Source organism: Microtus pennsylvanicus, chromosome 2 (assembly GCF_037038515.1).
Source record: "Microtus pennsylvanicus isolate mMicPen1 chromosome 2, mMicPen1.hap1, whole genome shotgun sequence".
In the NCBI taxonomy this organism is placed as follows: domain Eukaryota; kingdom Metazoa; phylum Chordata; class Mammalia; order Rodentia; family Cricetidae; genus Microtus; species Microtus pennsylvanicus.
The window spans coordinates 16,746,408-16,765,415 of NC_134580.1; positions in this window are offsets into that span (position 1 = coordinate 16,746,408).

Consider the following 19,008-nt stretch of genomic DNA (forward strand, 5'->3'; position numbering starts at 1 on the left):
TTCGTGGAGATGCCTTCAGTTCTACTGGGGGCTTTCTTTCCTTTCCCATTGGTTAATAATATCTTTGTGTACTCTCACCTTTATCCATGGCTAATGTGCTGAGTTCCGTTAACTGGCCTTCAGATGTTCAGCCACCCAAATCTAGCAGCAATCTACTCCTTGTTTCTATATGCTAAGACTACAGTTGGAACCTCTCTCTCTCTCTCTGTCTCTGTCTCTGTCTCTCTCTCTCGTGAGTGTGTGTGTGTGTGTATGTGTGTGTGTGCGTGTGTGTGTGTGTGTGTGTGTGTGTGTGTGTGTGTAAAAGGGCTGGTCCAAGCTTTTCTTTCTCTTACATGTCTTCCTTCAGATTTGTGACACAGCAATGCCGGTCCTTCTGGCAATGAGGTGAGGTCCTTCCCCTGTAGTGAGGAGGAGGGTCGAATGGGCGACTCAGCATCCTGGGAGTCTGTGGGATTTGCTGGGGAGGCTGTCTGTTCTGGAGCTCTCCTTGATGAGAATCTTTTTGCAGTAGCAGAGAGATGCTGTTGTTTCTCTGTTGTCTGGCTCACCATCACTCTATCCTGCTTCTAGCTGGCGGCTTGGTTTCTTCTGGTTCAACAGGCTTAATTTTATCTTGTCTTTATAGTTTCTAGAAGTCACTAAATAAGATAATTTTTTTTGCAACAGGGTGTGAATTGCTGAGGTCCCCTTAAGACCTGTTCTGGCACCAAAAGGACTACAGTGGTCTATGGTATCTGTATTCTGTTAAAAATACATTTCAAATTTCCCTTTAGAATTTTTTCCTTTATAATTTCATCTCCAAATATTTGAGAAGTTTTGAAGAATGCTTTTCTTGCTGGTCCCTAGCTTAATTTCACTTTCATTCGCAGACAGCTTTTGTATGACCTCAATCCTTTTCAGTTTACAGACATTTTTCAGGATCTATAACATTTTGTCTCTGTGAAGTTCCCAAATTTCAACAAGAGCATGGCTGTATTTTCAGATGCTCATTTCCCGAGCCCCCTCATTTAGATGCCTGTATTGATGCTACCGTGAAGCTTCTTGACACTTATTGAGAGAATAGTTTGGAAACTTCACTCTAATTGTAGAAAGTTTAAAAAGAACATTTACTATATTGGCGTTTCCTCTTCGAGACTTGAAGCATCCTCTTTAAGTGTGCAGAAGATTAGGGTTGTCTCAGGGTTTGAAGAACCATCCTTATCCTGACAAAACCACACAGTCCAGGTGATGTTTGTTGTATGGCGTGAACTACACCAGAGCTGGCATGTAACATCCAGGTTCATTATCTCTTTAACCATAGCCTCTCTGTGTTTGAAGTCTTTGGATCATGCTTTTTAAAGATTGATTTTAACTTATCATTTATGTGTATGTTTGGGGTGTGTGTGTGTGTGTGTACTCCTGAGTGCAGTGCCCATGGAGGCCAGAAGAGGGCATTGGATCCTCTGGAGCTAGAATCATAGATAGTTGTAAACCATGGATGCTGTTGGAAATTAAACCTGGGCCCTCTGCAAGAGCAGAACTTGCTCTTAACTACTGAGTCATCTCTCTAGTCCCTGGGTCTTGCTCTTTAAAACCAACTCTCTTTTCATTCTCACCACTCACCTTTACTGTCAATATCAATGCTCTTGTATCCATCTTTCCTAGCTTTCTTTCTTTTTACTCCTTCTTAGGTCTTTGGTGTTGGTCAATCGCCTTCTAATTCCCACCATCTCAGTCACCCAGGTCTTTGACTGCCTTGCTGTCTGCAATGGGACTAACACTAGGAGCATCTGACTCCCCCTCATCACAGCATATGTGCTGTACCACTCACAGGCAATGCAGAAACAGGCAGTTCTTTCCCACCAGTGTGCGCTTTAGTCATAACTGTGCCTTTGCGTTTCATCTGTGCAAGGCAAAGATCACACCTGGGAATTTGCAACATCAGTGAGGAACCTCAGCCTACGCTTGATGACGCGTGTCACCTTCCACTCCATGCCTGATGCGCACTAAAGTGACAGAGACCCCACCAGGATGGCTCGTGCTAGCTACGAGTCCTCTAATTTATCCCCTAACTATGCTCCTCCTCTCTATACTACAGTTGTGATTTTTTTTTAGTAATGCATTTTTACCCACAGATTCAGAGTTAAATGTTCTATGTCATTCTACAAGCGAGGAAGTAAGCTATAAACCTGGAGAGCTTACAAAGATGAAGACTCTTTCCTGACCTGGAGGCTGACTCTGTGCCACACAGATGTTATCATGCAAATGTCCCATGTCTGTCAAGCGGGTCAGATGAAGGATGAGGACAGATTTGAGCAAAGGGGGCAGTATCTTCTTCCGTAGGAAAAGTCTCCCATACATCACAGTCTTTTCTCAAAGCAGTAACTGTCTGATGCACCATGCCAGATTTTCCTGCCTCCCACTACACCCCCATTTTCTTGGATGGGACCCTGAAACCACATGCTTTTGCCCAGAGCTGGCCTGGGAGACCCCCCCCCCCCCAGTGTCTGTGCAAGCAGGATTGCTCTACTTTGGTGGCTTTCTCATTTCTTCTTGTCTTAAGGAACCCTAGTGTCAACCCTGTCAATATTTTTCTAGAAGCTGCTCTCTGTGCTGACGAGGATTCACAGAGACACTCATTAACAAAACCTGTGAACGGGACTCGCCACATGGACAGCTGAGCTGAAGCTCAGGAGCAGCTGACAACCGCCGCCACCAGTTTGCGAGGCTGCGTGTGTGCAGAGTGAAGAAAAACATCACAGACAAGTGGGGACTTGGAAACTGCTACCTGTGTTTTTAATATCAGATCACCCAGACCCCGCTAATGGTCGGTACCCTGGGGCCTCAAAAGCACATACCACCCAAGCGAAGCTACAGAGCGCTGGCCTGACTCCACTCTATCCCCAGAGCCTCAAGGGTATCGATGCAGGAATAGTCTAAGGCTCTCTTTAGTGGTACCCCCCCACCCCACATTACAGAGATGTAAACTAGGCGTGATTGGTACTACTCAGTCTCTGGCTAAGAACACAGACGTAGGTGAGGCCCAGAGACCAGGACACAGACAGTGTCAAAATAGGCAGACACAAAAAGCAGGCATCACTCAAAAGAAAACAGCCCTTGTGTGAGAGCAAGGTCTTTAGAGACCTAGAAACTTCAAGAGAAAAACGGAGAACTTTTAGAACTTGGGGGAGTTTTGTGGTTTGACTCAGCACTCAGGAACACTTCCAGTGAAAAAGCTAAGGTTTATCAGAAACTGCATGGCTGTCCTCCCCATGGACAGTGGTCGTAAACAAGTTAGCTGTGTATCAGTAAAATCACAACTCTATCAAAAGCACCCAGAAGGGGGTAACATGCAAACGGTGATGCTGAAGAAGCAGTGACAGTCAGCCATGGTCCCTCTCCCTTAAGGCATCCACAGGATTCTGAAAATAACTGTACTCTTGAGAGTGACTGCCGAATGCCCAGGACCTAGGGTGAAACTGTGATTACTGAGGGCCAGTGATTCACACACGGGAACGGTGAAGACACACCTCTGTACCTGCTACCTGTGTCCCCACTGCCAGAGACCAAACTATGTCCTTCTTTTCATGGGCTGAGACCTTCACTGCTACTGGAGATGAGGAATTTTTAAGAGTTACTTTTAGTGTATGTATGTGTGTGTGTGTGTGTGTGTGTGTGTGTGTGTGTGTGTGTGTGTGTATGTGTGTTTGTGTGTGTATGTGTGTTTGTGTGTGTATGTGTGTGTAGGTGAGTGTGTGTATGTGTGTTTGTGTTTGTGTGTGTATGTGTATTTGTGTGTAGGTGAGTGTGTGTGTGTGTATGTGTGTGTAGGTGAGTGTGTGTGTGTGTATGTGTGTTTGTGTTTGTGTGTGTATGTGTATTTGTGTGTAGGTGAGTGTGTGTGTGTGTATGTGTGTGTAGGTGAGTGTGTGTGTATGTGTGTTTGTGTGTGTTTGTATGTGTATATGTGTTTGTGTGTAGGTGAGTGTGTGTGTGTATATGTATGTTTGTGTGTGTATGTGTGTTTGTATGTGTATGTGTGTTTGTGTGTGTAGGTGAGTGTATGTGTGTTTGTGTGTGTTTGTGTGTGTATGTGTGTTTGTGTGTAGGTGAGTGTGTATGTGTATTTGTGTGTTTGTGTGTGTATGTGTGTTTGTGTGTGTAGGTGAGTGTGTGTGTGTATGTGTGTGTGTTTGTGTGTGTATGTGTGTTTGTGTGTATGTGTATTTGTGTGTGTGTGTGTGTGTGTGTGGTGTGTGTGTGTGTGTGTTTGTGTGTAGGTGAGTGTGTGTGTGTGTGTGGTGTGTGTGTGTGTGTGTGTGTGTGTGGGTGTGTGTGTGTGTGTGTAGGTGAGTGTGTGTGTGTGTGTGTGTGTGTGTGTGTGTGTGTGTGTGTGTGTAGGTGAGTGCAGGTGGCAGCAGAGGCCAGCGGTATTAGATTATCTGGAGCTGGAGTCACAGGCAGCTATGAGCCACCAACACAGGCGCTGAGAACTGAACTTGGGTCTCCTACAGGAGCAGTATGGGTTCTTCACCACTGCGACATCTCTCCAGCTCCTGGAGACAGGGTTGTACGAAATCACGGGGGTTCAGTGAGGTCGTAAAGTGGGACTGATTCCTACAAGGCTTAGAAGGGGAGGCGATGCCATAGTCCTTTGGCCTTACATGTGGGATATAACTTGCCTGTGGTGTCTTTGCTTTACTTCCTAAAAATATTACATTTACTTATTTATTGTATTGTCTATTCATGTGTGTGCTTGGCCACATGCCATAGTGATAACCCCCAGGAATCTAGTCTCTCTTTCTTTGTGTGGTTCCAAGGATCAAAATGACGTCATAAGGCTTGGTGTCAAGCACCATTACCCAGCTGTCCCTGTGATGCTGTTCTTTACTCGCGCTTACAGAACTCTTCCTTTCTCGCAGTCAGTACTCTGTGTTCCCCTCCCACTTCCCATGTTCTGGCAAAACAGCAAACTGGTGTTGACAATGTTAACTTATCTGCAAGCCAGGAGGAGCCCTGCTCATGAATACATGGATACACTGACTTTGAAGGTCCAGTGTCCGTAGCTATAGGCAGCAAGTATCCGGGGTTTCAGCCATGAGCCCGCAGTGTTCTGCTTTGGCAGAAGGAGCCAACTGAGATGGTTGCACTATATCCTATTTAGGGAATTAATAATCAATTAAAAGCGTTGATTAAAAGTGAAACCACAGTCCCCCTCCAAATCCTCAGGAGATTGTAATAAAATATTCAGTGTATTACATTTTGATTTCTTCCCCAAGCTGACATAGGAATAAAGACAGGCTGTCTGCATGGCTGCCTACTAGAAAAGGCTTAGGAATCACATCTGGGTCGCATCTTGGGAAAAAGCCTGTGTGACTCCAGAACCCATCTGCTCCTCATCCAGACTGGGCCAGGGCAACCTGCACAAACCAGGAGGGAGTCTCACAGGCTGCTTTTTTCCCCCAAAGCCTTGAATCACTTCCTGGCACGTATCCTCACAGGTATTATGGATCTGTCAGAAACACTGGCTCTTTCCTCTTGTCCCCGCGTCCCATCCTGCCACATCATGATGCTATTGTTTTTGCAGAATGCACCCACTTGCAGGTTTCTGCACAGTCTGGAGGCTGGCGGCTGATGGAGGGGAGAGAAGCTCGCTTTTGTTATCTGTATTTCTGTGATGTCCTGTTGACCCAGGCTTCAAGACCTGCAGCTGAGGGAGCTGGGGCCACAGGGAAGGTCTACCCTGACACTAATGGATAGTGCATATTAGCAGTAGACAGACGCGAGGACCCGACAGACCAAACCTGACTCCCCGCTGTTACAGATGACCAGTTTCTATATTCATGCTCTCCTAGAAAAGACTTCGTCTGACTCGTTTTAATTATTTTCCAGAAATGATACATTTTCCAGGGAAATGTGTGTAGAGTTTATTTCATTCTTGGAAGTCATTAGTTTGTCATGAAAAATTCCCAGTATTCTGGGTGAGGGGAGAGTTGGCTTCACGTGGGCTTTAATCACAGAGTTAAAGCAACTTCACCCACTCTGGGGCACAGTCCTTTCAGTGATCAACCCCTGCATAGCCATTGTCCTATTTTCCCTATGAGTGAGGTCCCAGAGCGGGGGTGGGGGAGTCCCTTTGAAGGGATTTGGGTCACAGCCAGCTGGCCCTTGGAAGGCTTAAGCCTCCAGATAGCTCCAGAGAACTGGTGTGTGTCAGGCTTAGCTGCGGGGTTAGAACTGGGCAATAACGCTTTGAGAAAATCTTCCCAGGAAGGGAACACTCAGATGCAGCATGACTCTGGGGGTTGGAGGACCTATTTCTAGTCCCGATTCCACGATCTGAGCTGTTTTTTTCAGTCCTCTCATTTACATGCAATGGTCCTTACTTCTTACTTAAGGGAATATCTGCAGAGCGTTGTCCTGTGTGCTAGGCACAATGCCGTGTGCTACAGCCGACAGTGCCTGCATTGCCAAAGGCTGTGTCGTGTTCTAACACAGTCCCCACGAGCTAACCAGGCCAGCCGCACCTCTCTCTACCCCGCAATTTAGGCGCCTACATGAACAGGCTGGTCCCGTGGACTTCCCATGTGTGCTGAGCACTCTCTCAGCAAGGGCACTTCTCCTAGCCGTCCCTCAGGTCAAGAAGAATCACTGTGAAGCCAGCCTTGCTTCTATTAACAACTCACTCTATAAAGACAATGTCAGACTTCATCAGCAGCTAGGCATGTGGGAAGCTAAATCAAATGGAGATGGAGCCCTCTGAATTCCCCATGCTGTTCTGGGAAAAACAACACTGAGTCGAGGGGAAAAAAAAGCAAAGCCACAAGAAAAGCCCAGGCACAAAGTGACATTTATAAGAATTGATGACAGACCTCTGATACGCCCACGTCCAAGTACCTGCTGCTGGTCCACGTGTTGGGCCCTGGAGACTCTCCTAGGCCTGGCTCCTGCTGTCTCTGTGACTTCAGGGTGCAGACATCAGCTGCTCAAATGGCAACATGCTGTGCTGACACCTTATACCCAGAAGGTACCGTGAGGGCCATGCCTGAGTGCTGGGGATGCTAAGTTTGTCAGTTGTTGGTTCTTATGTGTTCCTACAAGTCCAGGCATCCTTCATGTGCTGAGGACAGAATAAGAAACCATAGCTGTGCTCAAAGGAGCCTGTCTTGATGGAGAGAGGCAGATAGCGAGCCAATTGAAATATGTGGGTTGTGCCCACTGGTGGTGAGGACATTTAAAAAAGGCAGGATACAGGCAACAAAATAAGAGAGGCCTTGCGTGAGGATAGGAGGAACCACTTCCTTACCCAGTGGCTCTTGGGCCAAAAGGGCTTCTCACAGACACCAGCCCATCTCAAGAGCATGCTGCTTTTGGATGAGGGGTACTACCCTAGCACTCAGCATACGGCTCAGGGCACAAGGAGCCAGGCTGCTCTGCTTGGGTGGGTCTCCCTTGGAGAACTGCAAGAAATAGAAGGACCTAGACTGTGTGGCTAGTACTCCTAAGAAAGCAGGGTCAAGAGCCAAAAAAGACACAGGACACTGGCCTGGAGCCAGGAGAAATCAGGGAAAATGAGGCCGTTGAAATGGGTTTGAGGTAGGTCCTAGCAGAACCTCCCAATTTCCCAACCATTGATATACGAGCTAAGGAAGAATTCAGGAGGACCCATGTTTGTGACCTTGTAAAAGGTCAATAGAGATGCTTGGATATGGGAGACACTGTCCTGGATAGAAGTATTGTGTAGACAGATAGGCAGATGGGGAGGGGAGCCTTGGTTAGCTAAAAACTCAGAATTGCCATTTGGATACACAGAGCTGGGGATGCCCACAAAGTAGTCCTGTGGGCTTCCTGAGCAGCTGTGATCCTGGAATAGTCGGCAGACTCTCTCCATGACCCTCATCCCACCTGTGGTCCAGTTACCCTGATTGTAGAACAGAGTCGACCACGCTGCTTTGAAAGGGAGCCCTGATTACTCAAGCCTGGGAGAACCGTTAGCAACCAGGAGTCTGGATCGGATGCATTTTCTCTATTGGTCCAAGAATTCGAAGGCAGGAAATGTCTTGAGCTCCTCAGGTAGCAGCAGAGAAATTTTTGAACAGAGCAGATGGAATCAGCAGTTGAAGAAATGCTTTTATTAGGGGCGAGGAAACACACACAGACAGCAGGCACGCAGAGGGAAAGAGCCTCCGTGAAGCAAAGGTGGGACTCGTGAAGCTGATGCCTGGTCTTTCCTTGAGGGCTGGAGTTCTAAGGGTCTTTGAGAGGAGTCTTTCTTTCCCAGGTTAGGGCTGGCCAGCTGACAGGTTTACAAGTTTGGAGTAAACACATCATGATCTAGCTCTGAAGTTGTCAAACCAGTTCACTGGCAGGAGGCCCTGCTGGCAGGAGAAAAAGGCTATCTTTGTTTTAAGAGGCCAGGCCTTTGTTAGGTCAGGAGGGAGAGGAAGTCAGCCATCTTGGAGGTTAACCATCTTTATTTTCGAACCATGGCCCCTCTCCCTGTCGGTCTGCCAATCAAGCAATCTTCCTAACGTCTAGTCCCTCTGAAGGACAAAGGCTGCAAGGACCATATCTGAGCGTGAGAGGTGAGGAGACCCACGGGAGGCTCTATGAGCCCCATGGTGTTGCTGAGAGGCAGTTTGCTGGTGTTACAGATAGTGAACTGTAGGAATGCTCTCGCAACACACATTATGTCACTGGCCAGTGAGTGCTCACTCTGAGGAGCAGCTAAGCTGGTGGGAAGACAGATGAAGACAGAAGATACTCACAGACTAGTCACAAAGACCTGCTCTCTGCTTTGGAGTCATTGCTCTCCCTCAGGTTACAGGAGACTTTCCATCACTCTGGTTTCCTTTCAAAACCAGAGACCGACTTTTTCCTGTGTCCCTTCCGCTAGCAGAATCCACAGTGTCCTTGTCAATAGGGGTTGAGTTTGGACGTCAGCCTGCATTAGGATTGCCTACAGCCTATGTAGGACTCTGAATTCACTCCCTCTCCTCTCTACCCTTCCTTTCCCGCCCCTCCTCTCCTTTCTCTTGTTTTCCTCCTCCCCGTGCTCCCCTTCCTCTTGTTCCTTCCCTCCCTGCTCCCTTCCTCTTCCTCCTCCTCCTTCCTCCCCTGCCTCCCTTTCTCTCCCCTTGGGAACGCTTTCAAAGCATTCTTCTGAGTTCTGTAGCTCAAGAAGGAAGTTAGTTTCCCATTCTAATTTTGTTTTTGAATCAGATCTCCTATTTCAAGTTTAATTTTATTGACAAAAGGAGATGAAAGCAGCACTGTTGTTTTGGCCTCTTTACACTCTGCGTGCTGGCAGAAGGGGCATCCAGTCTGCGCCGAAGGCTTCCTATGGTTTCATCTTTCCTCTGCTGCATAACTGAATTGGAGTCTAATTGATTTTTACTGGAAATTTTTTGGGTTTGACTTTGAGGAGACTTTGCCCTACATTTGGGTTTAAGTTTGTTTCATGTCTGTTTGTCAGCTGTGGGAGGAGGAGGCTGCAAACTCCAGTCCTGCCAGTCCAGTCAACATTCTTCACACAGGATTGAGCCTACTGTCACCACCTGCCCGGTACCTGCTGAGATAGCCAGGACACCCTGCCTTACACTGACAATGGGAAATGTCTGATTTTGTCGGGACTGCGGAAAAGTGCATGCCATGGTACAGCTATAGGCGCCAAAAGACAACTTGCAGAAGTCAGTTCTCTCTTCTTAACTCGCAGATCCCAAGAATAAAATTCAGGTCATTTGGCTCAGTGGCAAGCACCTCATTGAGCCATTTTACTTGCATGGTAGTCATACCATCAGCATCACCATCATCAGCATCATCAGCATCATCAACATCAGCATCACCATCACCATCATCATCATCAACATCAGCATCACCATCATCATCACCATCATCTTCACCATCATCATCTCCATTATCACCATCATTTAAAGTAAATTTTTAAACTTTTGGAAAAACAGCTGCTCCGTAGGCCTGGTAAGTCATGTTTCCTTTTTCTGCAGAGCTATCAGTCTAGTGGACAGCCTCCTAGACTCCAGAATTCCCCAGAAAGAATATGGAAAGTCCTTAACTCCCTGGCGATAGTCATGGCATTTGGAAAGACTGTTGAAAATGAGGACCACCACAACCATAGAGTCAGGATTCTTCTGCTGGAGGAGAGGACTCAAAACTGACTCGGGAGAGCTGGAGACAAAGCAAGATGTTGGTCTATAGCACATCTGACCCAGATGATTGAAGCTACAAACCTGACAGTCTCCCTAGAGAGACTCTCTCTGGATCATGCTGTGCTCTCAGTCACCAAGACAGACAGCCTCAGTCACTTGTACTGAGGACCCATGGTAAGGGGTATTTCCATGGAGGACAGTCAGTGAGGACTACAGTCAGTGAGAACCATGACCAGTAAGGACCACAGCTGATGAGGACCACAGTCCATGGCCTGCAAGAACCACAGGGGCAGACACAGGACACCTACCTATCCCACCTCAGATCCTTTTCCCAAGAAAGTGGTTCAGTTCACAACTCAGCAAAAACCATGACACAAAAATCAATACTAGGAACAGAAGGCCCAGAAATTTCTCTGTGGCCAGGCAAATGGGAACCAAGCCCAGGGCCAGGTATCACACTAAGGGCAAACTGCCCAAGACCTCCTCAACCCAAAGCAGAGGACCCAGGACAGTGCCGACTCAGCTGTTATTCATCAACTCTACCAGTGGGGCCCAATGACTTTGAGGTGTGGAGCCCAGCAAAGCAGAGGCCAGGTCTGCAGTGTGTGGTGGCGTACAGTAGAGCTCAGAGCCTCTTTTGATGCAGTCGGAAAATGCAAAACTATGCCAATGTGAGCAAGCAAAGGCTCTTTGTCCAGGACTTCCTGTAACTGGGGGGATTCACTATCATCACTGTGCTGAGCCAAGCCTGCAGACAGTTAAGGAACAATTGCTGGAAGGCTGAAGCCATGGAGAATAAAGGCTTCCGGGTAGCCCCATTGGAGCTGGTCCCTGGGGATGCTGAGAGAACTCACTGGGAGCAAGGACTCAGCATGATTGATCAAGGAGTATATTTACCATGCTTTGATGGGTTCCTTCTTAGATGAGCAGGCAAAGATTAAGGAATCAGGTGTCACTGGTCAGATGCCTAGGGTCCTGGGCTGGCTGTCACACTCCAGACGAAAGCTGTCCTACTTGTCATACATGAGATGGTCCCATCCAAGCTCACTCTCAGCCTCCAATGTTTCTCCTCCCCTTTCATTCCTCTCCTGGAATGCTATGAAGTGTCGTGGCAATTTCAGGTAGAGATTTTAATTCTCGTTAGGTCCGCTTATGATATATTGTTTTGTAAATTAGTTTCCGTCTTTAAAAGTACGGATGCTTCCTGTTTTACGAGAGATCCTTCCTCAAAATCACTTTTATAGGGGTGTGATATGCTGCTTTATGAATATGGGTGTTCAGAACGAGTATAATATAATCCTCAGGTTGTTCCTAATTCCAATTATTATAAACAACACCGCGGCAAACATTCTGAGAGCCGAATCTCAGCACATCCCATTAGCGGATGCATCGATATTTCCTCAGAAGGAAAGTTCTTGAGCATAATATAAGGAGCAGTGCTAACAGTGCGACACTCTCAGGCTCTCCTCCTGGAAGGGCACATGAATCTGCACAGCGTGACGTGAGTGGCTGCCGTTCTGAAAGCTGCGCCACCGCTGGGTTCAAAGGCGAATGTGGGGAAAGAACATAGGCTTTGCTGCTTATTGTTCAGCAAGCTGGGGAAATGATTGCAGTTCCATTGCTCCTGGTGGCTCCTCATTAGGGCTTACAACAGTCAAGTGCCTTCCATGGGCTTCCTTTCCCATTTGGAGCAGTTGGACTACTCCTGCCACGTACCCAGTACATGAAGACACTGGCCCTCCTACGCCCCCATTCATTCCAAACCAGTCTCACTGGTTAGTTACTCCCTGGAATCTACAGCACTCCCCCATCTCCCCCTCTCACTCATCCTCTCAAACCTGAGGTCGACATGTCTGCCACTCTTCTCCTCTTTATTTACTGTTTTTCTCAGCATCTATCATCATCGAGTTACTTTCAGACTGGTGTGTCTAGGTGTCTCTGTCTTCACACATCCCCCATTCTTTCATGGAATACATACCCTGTTAGTACTGGAGACTGTCTGCGAAACCTGCTCCAGGATCAGCTGATGCTAGACCAGAGAAGGCACCTGGTGGAGAGCCAATGGGTGGTGGGTAGACGGATGGATGGATGGATGGATGGATGGATGGGTGGATGGATGGGAGGATGAATGGGAGGATGAATGGGAAGATGACTATGAATGGATGGGAAGATGGTTGATGGATGGATAGGTGAATGTATGGATAGACAGATGGATGGATGGATGGATGGATGGATGGATGGATGGATGGATGGGTAGATGGATGGATGGATGGGAGAATAGATGGATGGATGGGTGGGTGGATGGATGGATGATGGATGGATGGGAAGATGGTTGATGGATGGATAGATGATTAGATGGATTGGAGGATGGATGATTAGAAATTAGATGAATGAATGGGAGAATATATGGATGAATAGGATGGGAGAATGTATGTATAGATGGATGGATAGATAAATAGGAGGACAGATAGACAGATGAGAGTATGGAAGGATGGGGATATAGATTGTTAGATGGGTATACATGTAGGGGTAGATGAACACATTGATGAATGGATAGATATGGATGGACAGAGGGGTGGGTATGTGGGTGAAGGATTCCTTTGCCTAGTTTTCTACTGGAATATTAAATAGATCCTTTCTTTTTCTTTTCTGCCTTTTTTTTCAGTACTAAGAGTTAAACCCAGGGCCTATTACTTGTTAGGCAACCATTATCTATCACTAAATGGCATCCTCGGACACTGTTTTGCTTTTTTGTTTTTAATTTTTGAGCCATGGCTCTTACTAAGTTGCCAGAATTAACCTAGAATTCTACAGCCAATGTTCTTGTACTTGTGAGCCTCCTACCTCAGCCTCCCAAAGTGTTGGGATCGGTTTACTGCACTGCCAGGCCTCTATTCCTTCTTTTGACCTGGTTCTGAGCCTTCTCTGGGTGTGTGGCAGTTATTTTTCTGGTTGAGGGCTGTCATGCTACTTTGGTAATTTTTCACATTCTGTTTGCTCGGCCAAAGATGACTTCACCCCAAGTATTCACTCCTTTCTGACTTGCTTTCCATCCTAAGAAAAAGTCACCCACAGTGACCATCAGCAGTCATGTCTCTTCCGGATTCCTGATTCCTTCATTCCATTCAATTCCTTAACCTTCCAGAATGCTCCTGAGAGTGCAGAGGAACTGGGCACCACCTCTCCTGGAGCTGCTTTTTAGAATGCTGCTCTACCTGACTCGTCTCTGTGGTCTTTCTCACGCACTTGCAGCAAAGAAGTTAAGTGAATGAACCACCACTGGCAAATACTTGAAGTTCCCAGGAATTCTGCTCCAGAAGTCCAGTCCATGGGGCCTCTTGTAGAAAATAGGAGACCCTATTTCCCTTGCTTAGGCCCACCTGCATCACTTAGGAACTTCCTATACCGGATCAGTGCATCTCTCGGCCCTCTTCAGAGGAACTTTTGTTTTTTCAGAAGATAGGGATTAATAAAGCAATCCACACCTGATCAACAGGCAAGAGAACAAGAGACTGGCATGCTCAGGTCTAAATGAGATATATCACACTTCCTCACCTTCCTTCCCAAAGCTCAGAGAACATCATGGAAGAAGAGATTGAAAGACAGTTACAGCCAGAGGTAGTTCGTGTCTATAGCAAAACATTTATGTTTCATTTCCTGCATGGGTATGGGACCTTTTGTCAGACACGTTAGGGCCATTGCATACATGAACTCATAGCTGTGGCTGCATGCACAAGAAATGCATGAGATGAAGCCAGCCAAATCCTAGCATCACAACATGGATAGTGGAAGGGTTGGCAAAGTCCCACCCGTCCACCATAGACTTGTACATTAGCAATTCATGGCTGCTGGGAAAAGAGTCAGCTTTCCCTGCTCAAGGATATAGCCCCTGATAAGCTATTCACTGCCCCAGTAGATGGCCCCACATCTATGTACATACCAGCAGCGCCAAGTGGGCTCAGTCATGAGTTTAAAATGAAGAACATATGAAATTATGAAGGAAGAGGCGATGGGGAAGGAGTTGGAGGGGTGGATTTGACTGAACACATTATGTGCATGTATGAAATGCTCAAACAAGAAACTATTTTTGTAATTGTATTTTGTACCTCATAATTGTCCAAAAGTTAATTTTGAATGTGACCAGTTGTATAACTGAATTTTTATATCTAAAAATGTATTTTTGAGTTCTACTTTTCTTACCTTGAGAATCTAGTTCATATAATATTGCTTTCCCCCCTAAATTATTTTTAAAAAGAAAGCATATTGCTGACAACTAAGCTACCTCTTCCCTCCTATCACAATTGCTCCCTCCAACACAGTGGATGGCAAAGAGACTGACCCCTGCTGGAGGATACGTGCCTCTGATGGGCTCGAGAACATCCTGAGATGACTACCGCTGTCCACTTGCCAGTGCAGTGCCTTGTGAAGCAGATGTGCAAGACTCCTGGTTTCTGGACTCTGCTCAGCTCTTCTCATTTGCTTTCAGGGAAGCTGTCCCAAGCACTCTGCTTTGTTAATTGGAAGACCACACCAGCGCTTCTTCACCTCCAAGTAGATCACAGACCATGCTGGTTTTCTGGGACATAAGCACCTCTCTTGAGGAACATCTCCAGAAAGACTGGAACATGCAGAGAGCTGTCCCAGCATGCAGTTCGTCTCTGTGTGTAGCCAGGTGTGGATGTGCCCTTTGGGGTCACATGGACTCCAGGCAGTCCCTCGGGCCAGTCAATGGGCATAGGATATAGGGATCAGAATTGGGCTTAGAGCATACTAAATTATATCAGAGTCAGTCAGAGGCACCCACCCAGTTCCTGGGTCTCGTCTGCTTCTTGTCTTGGGAAACTGGCTTATGAATCTTGCTAGATTCACTTCTGACTGCATTCTGTAAGCCACCTCCAAAACTGCTTCCTGTCCCAATGGAAAGAACTCAGAGCTGATACTACATATGTCTGAACGGGCAAATATGGAGAATTCTTTATGTGCGTGTCTTACGAATGAACAAGCAGGTTATTCACATCTGAAGCACTCTGTGTATATTACAGTAAAAAATTAGTGAAACATTCCGGTCTAAAACACTCACCCAAGATACATGTCATCCAGCTCCACCACCGCATGAACAGAACGCTCCGGAGGAGCCTAATCAATGTGGATAAAACTAAATGAGCATTCGAGAAGTCACAGAGAGGTGAAAGGGAGGTGGTGAGAGCCCACACTGGAGTCCCAGGCAGACGTCTGGGATCTGACTGCACAGAGACCTGGCGCTCCTGGGATCTGTGTTGCCCCTGATCTGAGCTCAAGGCAGGCAGGCAGCTGTATCCCCACATAGTATCTCCAGAGCCTGCTTTTCAGAACCTTTGGAAAGCCCTGTGGAGCACTCCTTTGCGTCTATAGACACCTAACTGTGGTGACTTTTAATCTAGGGTGATGACCCTAAGTAAAGGCCTCTGGGGTTTCTCAGGCCACATGGGAGACACAGATGCCCTTTTAGGATCCTGGATTTGGAGGCAGGTTTAGGATTTTGTCTTCATGGGTCCCAGAGTGTTTATGAAGACTCCGTTCTGGGGCTGGAGAGATAGCACAGCAGTTAAAGAGTACTCCTTGTTCTTCAGAGCCCCCGGGACCAGTTCCCATCACCCACATGGTAACTCTCAACCATCTGTCTCTGTAGGTCCCTGCAGACCTGACTTCCGTTCTACTTGTACAGGCAGGTGCGGCCCCTATACATACAGAGTGAGGGTAACACACGTAGACTAAATAAGACTCAGCCCTAGGAGTGCAAACATTTGCATCACTGTCTTGACTTTTTATTAGAGCTGATTCTGGCTTCACTGGAATTCTGTTGTTTTAGAGTTTCTATCACCGTTGAAGAGACATCATGACCATGGCAACTCTTACAAAGGATAAACATTTAATTGGGGTGGCTTACATTCTCAGAGGAACATCATGGTGTGTCATGGTGGCATGCAGGCAGACATAATGCTGGAGAAGGAGCTGAGAGTTCCTGCATCTTGACTCATAGGCAACAGGAAGTTGTCGGAGACACTGGGCGTGGCTTGAGCATATATGAGACCTCAACTCTCACTGTCACAGTGACACACTTCCTCCAACAAGGCCACACCCACTCTGATAAAGCAATACCTCCTAATAGTGCCACTCCCATTGAGGGGTCATTTTCTTTCAAAGCACCTTACCTGTGTTTCCTTTCCACGAGAAGCAGCTCTTCCCTAATCTGTGGCCACAGGAGGGCAGCTCCTTCCTAGGAGGAAAACATGTGACTCCCTGGATGTTGGATTTGCAAAGGCCTGGCTTCAACCAATAGAAAGTGATGCTGCCTTGCCCTTCGCTGCTCCAAAATGGTAGGGGTGTACTCATGACAGGGTGCACATGGGGTGGGGAACACACAACAGTGTTCACCTAAGCAGGACATGCATGAAGTGCTCAGACAGTGGGATGCACACAAGGTTGAATGTATACAAAGTGTTCACATGTGTGTGTACATGCATGCATGTGTGTCTGTCTGCATATATGTATGTATATACGTCACAGGGCAGTGTGTACATGGGGCAAGTGTTAATGCGAAGAAATGTGGACGAGATGAGGTGTGCACCAGACAGGGTGTGCAGAAGTGTGCATGGGGTATGTGTGTGTGTGTGTGTGTGTGTGTGTGTGTGTGTGTGTGCTTCCTCCTCCACAGCTGATGTCCCCATTCATAGGCTGTTCCTTGAACAGGTGGGTCTCACCAGCCAGTTCTCCAGAGACAACACCTAAATCTTGGGTGCTTCCTGTTTGGGGAAGCTGAGTAACACTCACTGCCAAGACATTGGAGAAATCTGTGAGTGGTATGTTTCCTTAAAGGAGAAAGTGAATCAGTGGTTATGTCCCTGAGGGGATTCAGATTCTCAACCTTCAACAGAGACCTAAGTCCATAGGAAAGAGCCCTGGACTATGGGCAGCAGGTCTGTTGCCATGACTAGCTGTGTAGCTGTGGTATCATGTTATCACAGTGCCTTTCGGAGTCTTGTGTTGAGCTTCTCCCTCTGCTGAAATGGATGACAGTCAGAAACAACACAAGTATATTCCGTTCCTGTTCCCGTGCACAAGCTTCTTACTGTCTTCTGGAGTGTTCTGTGGCTTCCCCTGCATGTATTTTGATGACTGTATAGGTTGTGGAGAACCCAATGAAATTTCTCTCTGTAAAATCTATCTACACCTTCCGCATATTTGCTGCAAGTTCGGTGGAGCTGATATCAGTGTGGTACTTTGGTCAAGCACTGTTTCCATAGTGTCCGTAAGTTATCCCCCAAGATCATTCAGGAAGAAGTCTTGATTCTCAGCCCAAGAGCCAACTTGGCAGACTCAGAACCAGGCCACAAGGTTTACTATCTAGGCCGGGACAATCTGGGAGCTGTCCATGGTGAGGACCAGGACTCGGGAGCCACAATAATCCATGTAAGCACCCTGAGCTTCAGTTTCTTGGAAACTCTGACACTTGGCAGAAATACAGCCTAGATTTACTGAGTCAGAAAATGTATTCCACATACTGAGACAGAAAATGTATTCCACACGTAGTAGTACAAGGAGGAATTAGACATTTTCTGAATACCAACTACATCTAACACATGTATAATACATCGGCATATCAGAAGAATTAGGTTCAAGAGCACCATCAAGGAAGCCAGTGTCAAAGAAGTGACTGTGTTCTGAGAATCCACCTTATGCTGTGCTGTCTGTCCCCAGCTTCCTTGGATGTCTCCACGGAGCTTGCTGGCATCCATAGCACAAGCCACGAGTCACACCGCCACCACCATGTCAAAGCAGTGAAACCAGTTTGTTCAGAGTAACAGTCTGTAAAAGGGCAGTGTCTGGGGAAATATAAACCTTTTGTTATGGGGGGCTTGGAGCAGGCAGCCACTTCGTACTGCTCCGAGTGGTTTCGAGGTTGTCGGTAATGGTCCGCTAAGGGTGGCATGACTATGAATCTGCAAATTTATAAATTGGGTTTCAGATTACAAGATAGCTGAACTATAGATAGGATTCGAATTAACATTGCTGGAGGCCAAAGAGAAACGGGTCAAAACCACTCATCCTGTCTAAGGATGCTCCAGCAAAAATAAACTATGCAAATTCCTCCCGTTTCAACCACTTGCTCCTGCATCGTTGGAAGATGGCGGCGCCACACGTGGGAAGACAGTAATTAAAGAGAAGATAGTTACCCTCGAAGCTGACAGCTGGGTTCTGTTGTCCCTAAGTAGGACTGTCTCAAAAATCAGTTGATCAGTTGTCTAATTGCTGTCAGAAATGAAGGTCTGAGTTCAGTTACTGTAAAACAAAAACAGACATTTCTAGTGTGGCTCCCGCAATATTTAATTGGATTCTATCTGGCAAGCCTACCCAGAAGGTCAACTCAATTAGTCGGCAGGGACACCTGTCCCAGGCAGCCCAGCGCAGCCGTGTGCCCAGGCTCTCACAGCATATGCCTGCGCCCTGTGTTCGCCTCACACGCTACTGCATCATTATATCATTCGATTGTCTCAGTTTTCCTTGGAAATTTTAATTTGAAGGAAATATTTAACACTTGATGCTTATGAACCTGATGAGCCAGCCACATTCTTAGTAATGTTTTTTTAAAATAGAATAATTGAACTAATAATATAAAAAAATGCCCTTACCCTTTCCCTTACCCTTGACTTTGATCTTGACCTTGACCTTGTCCCCCCCACACACAACCATCTCACATACTTCTACTAGTCTCCTGCTCTGGCTTCTCTCAGACTCTTCCCAGGAACAGCAATGGTCTCTTCAGTACAACTATTAGCCTAGGCCATCTGCAGGTCCTATGCTCTTTTGGTGGCTTGAGGAC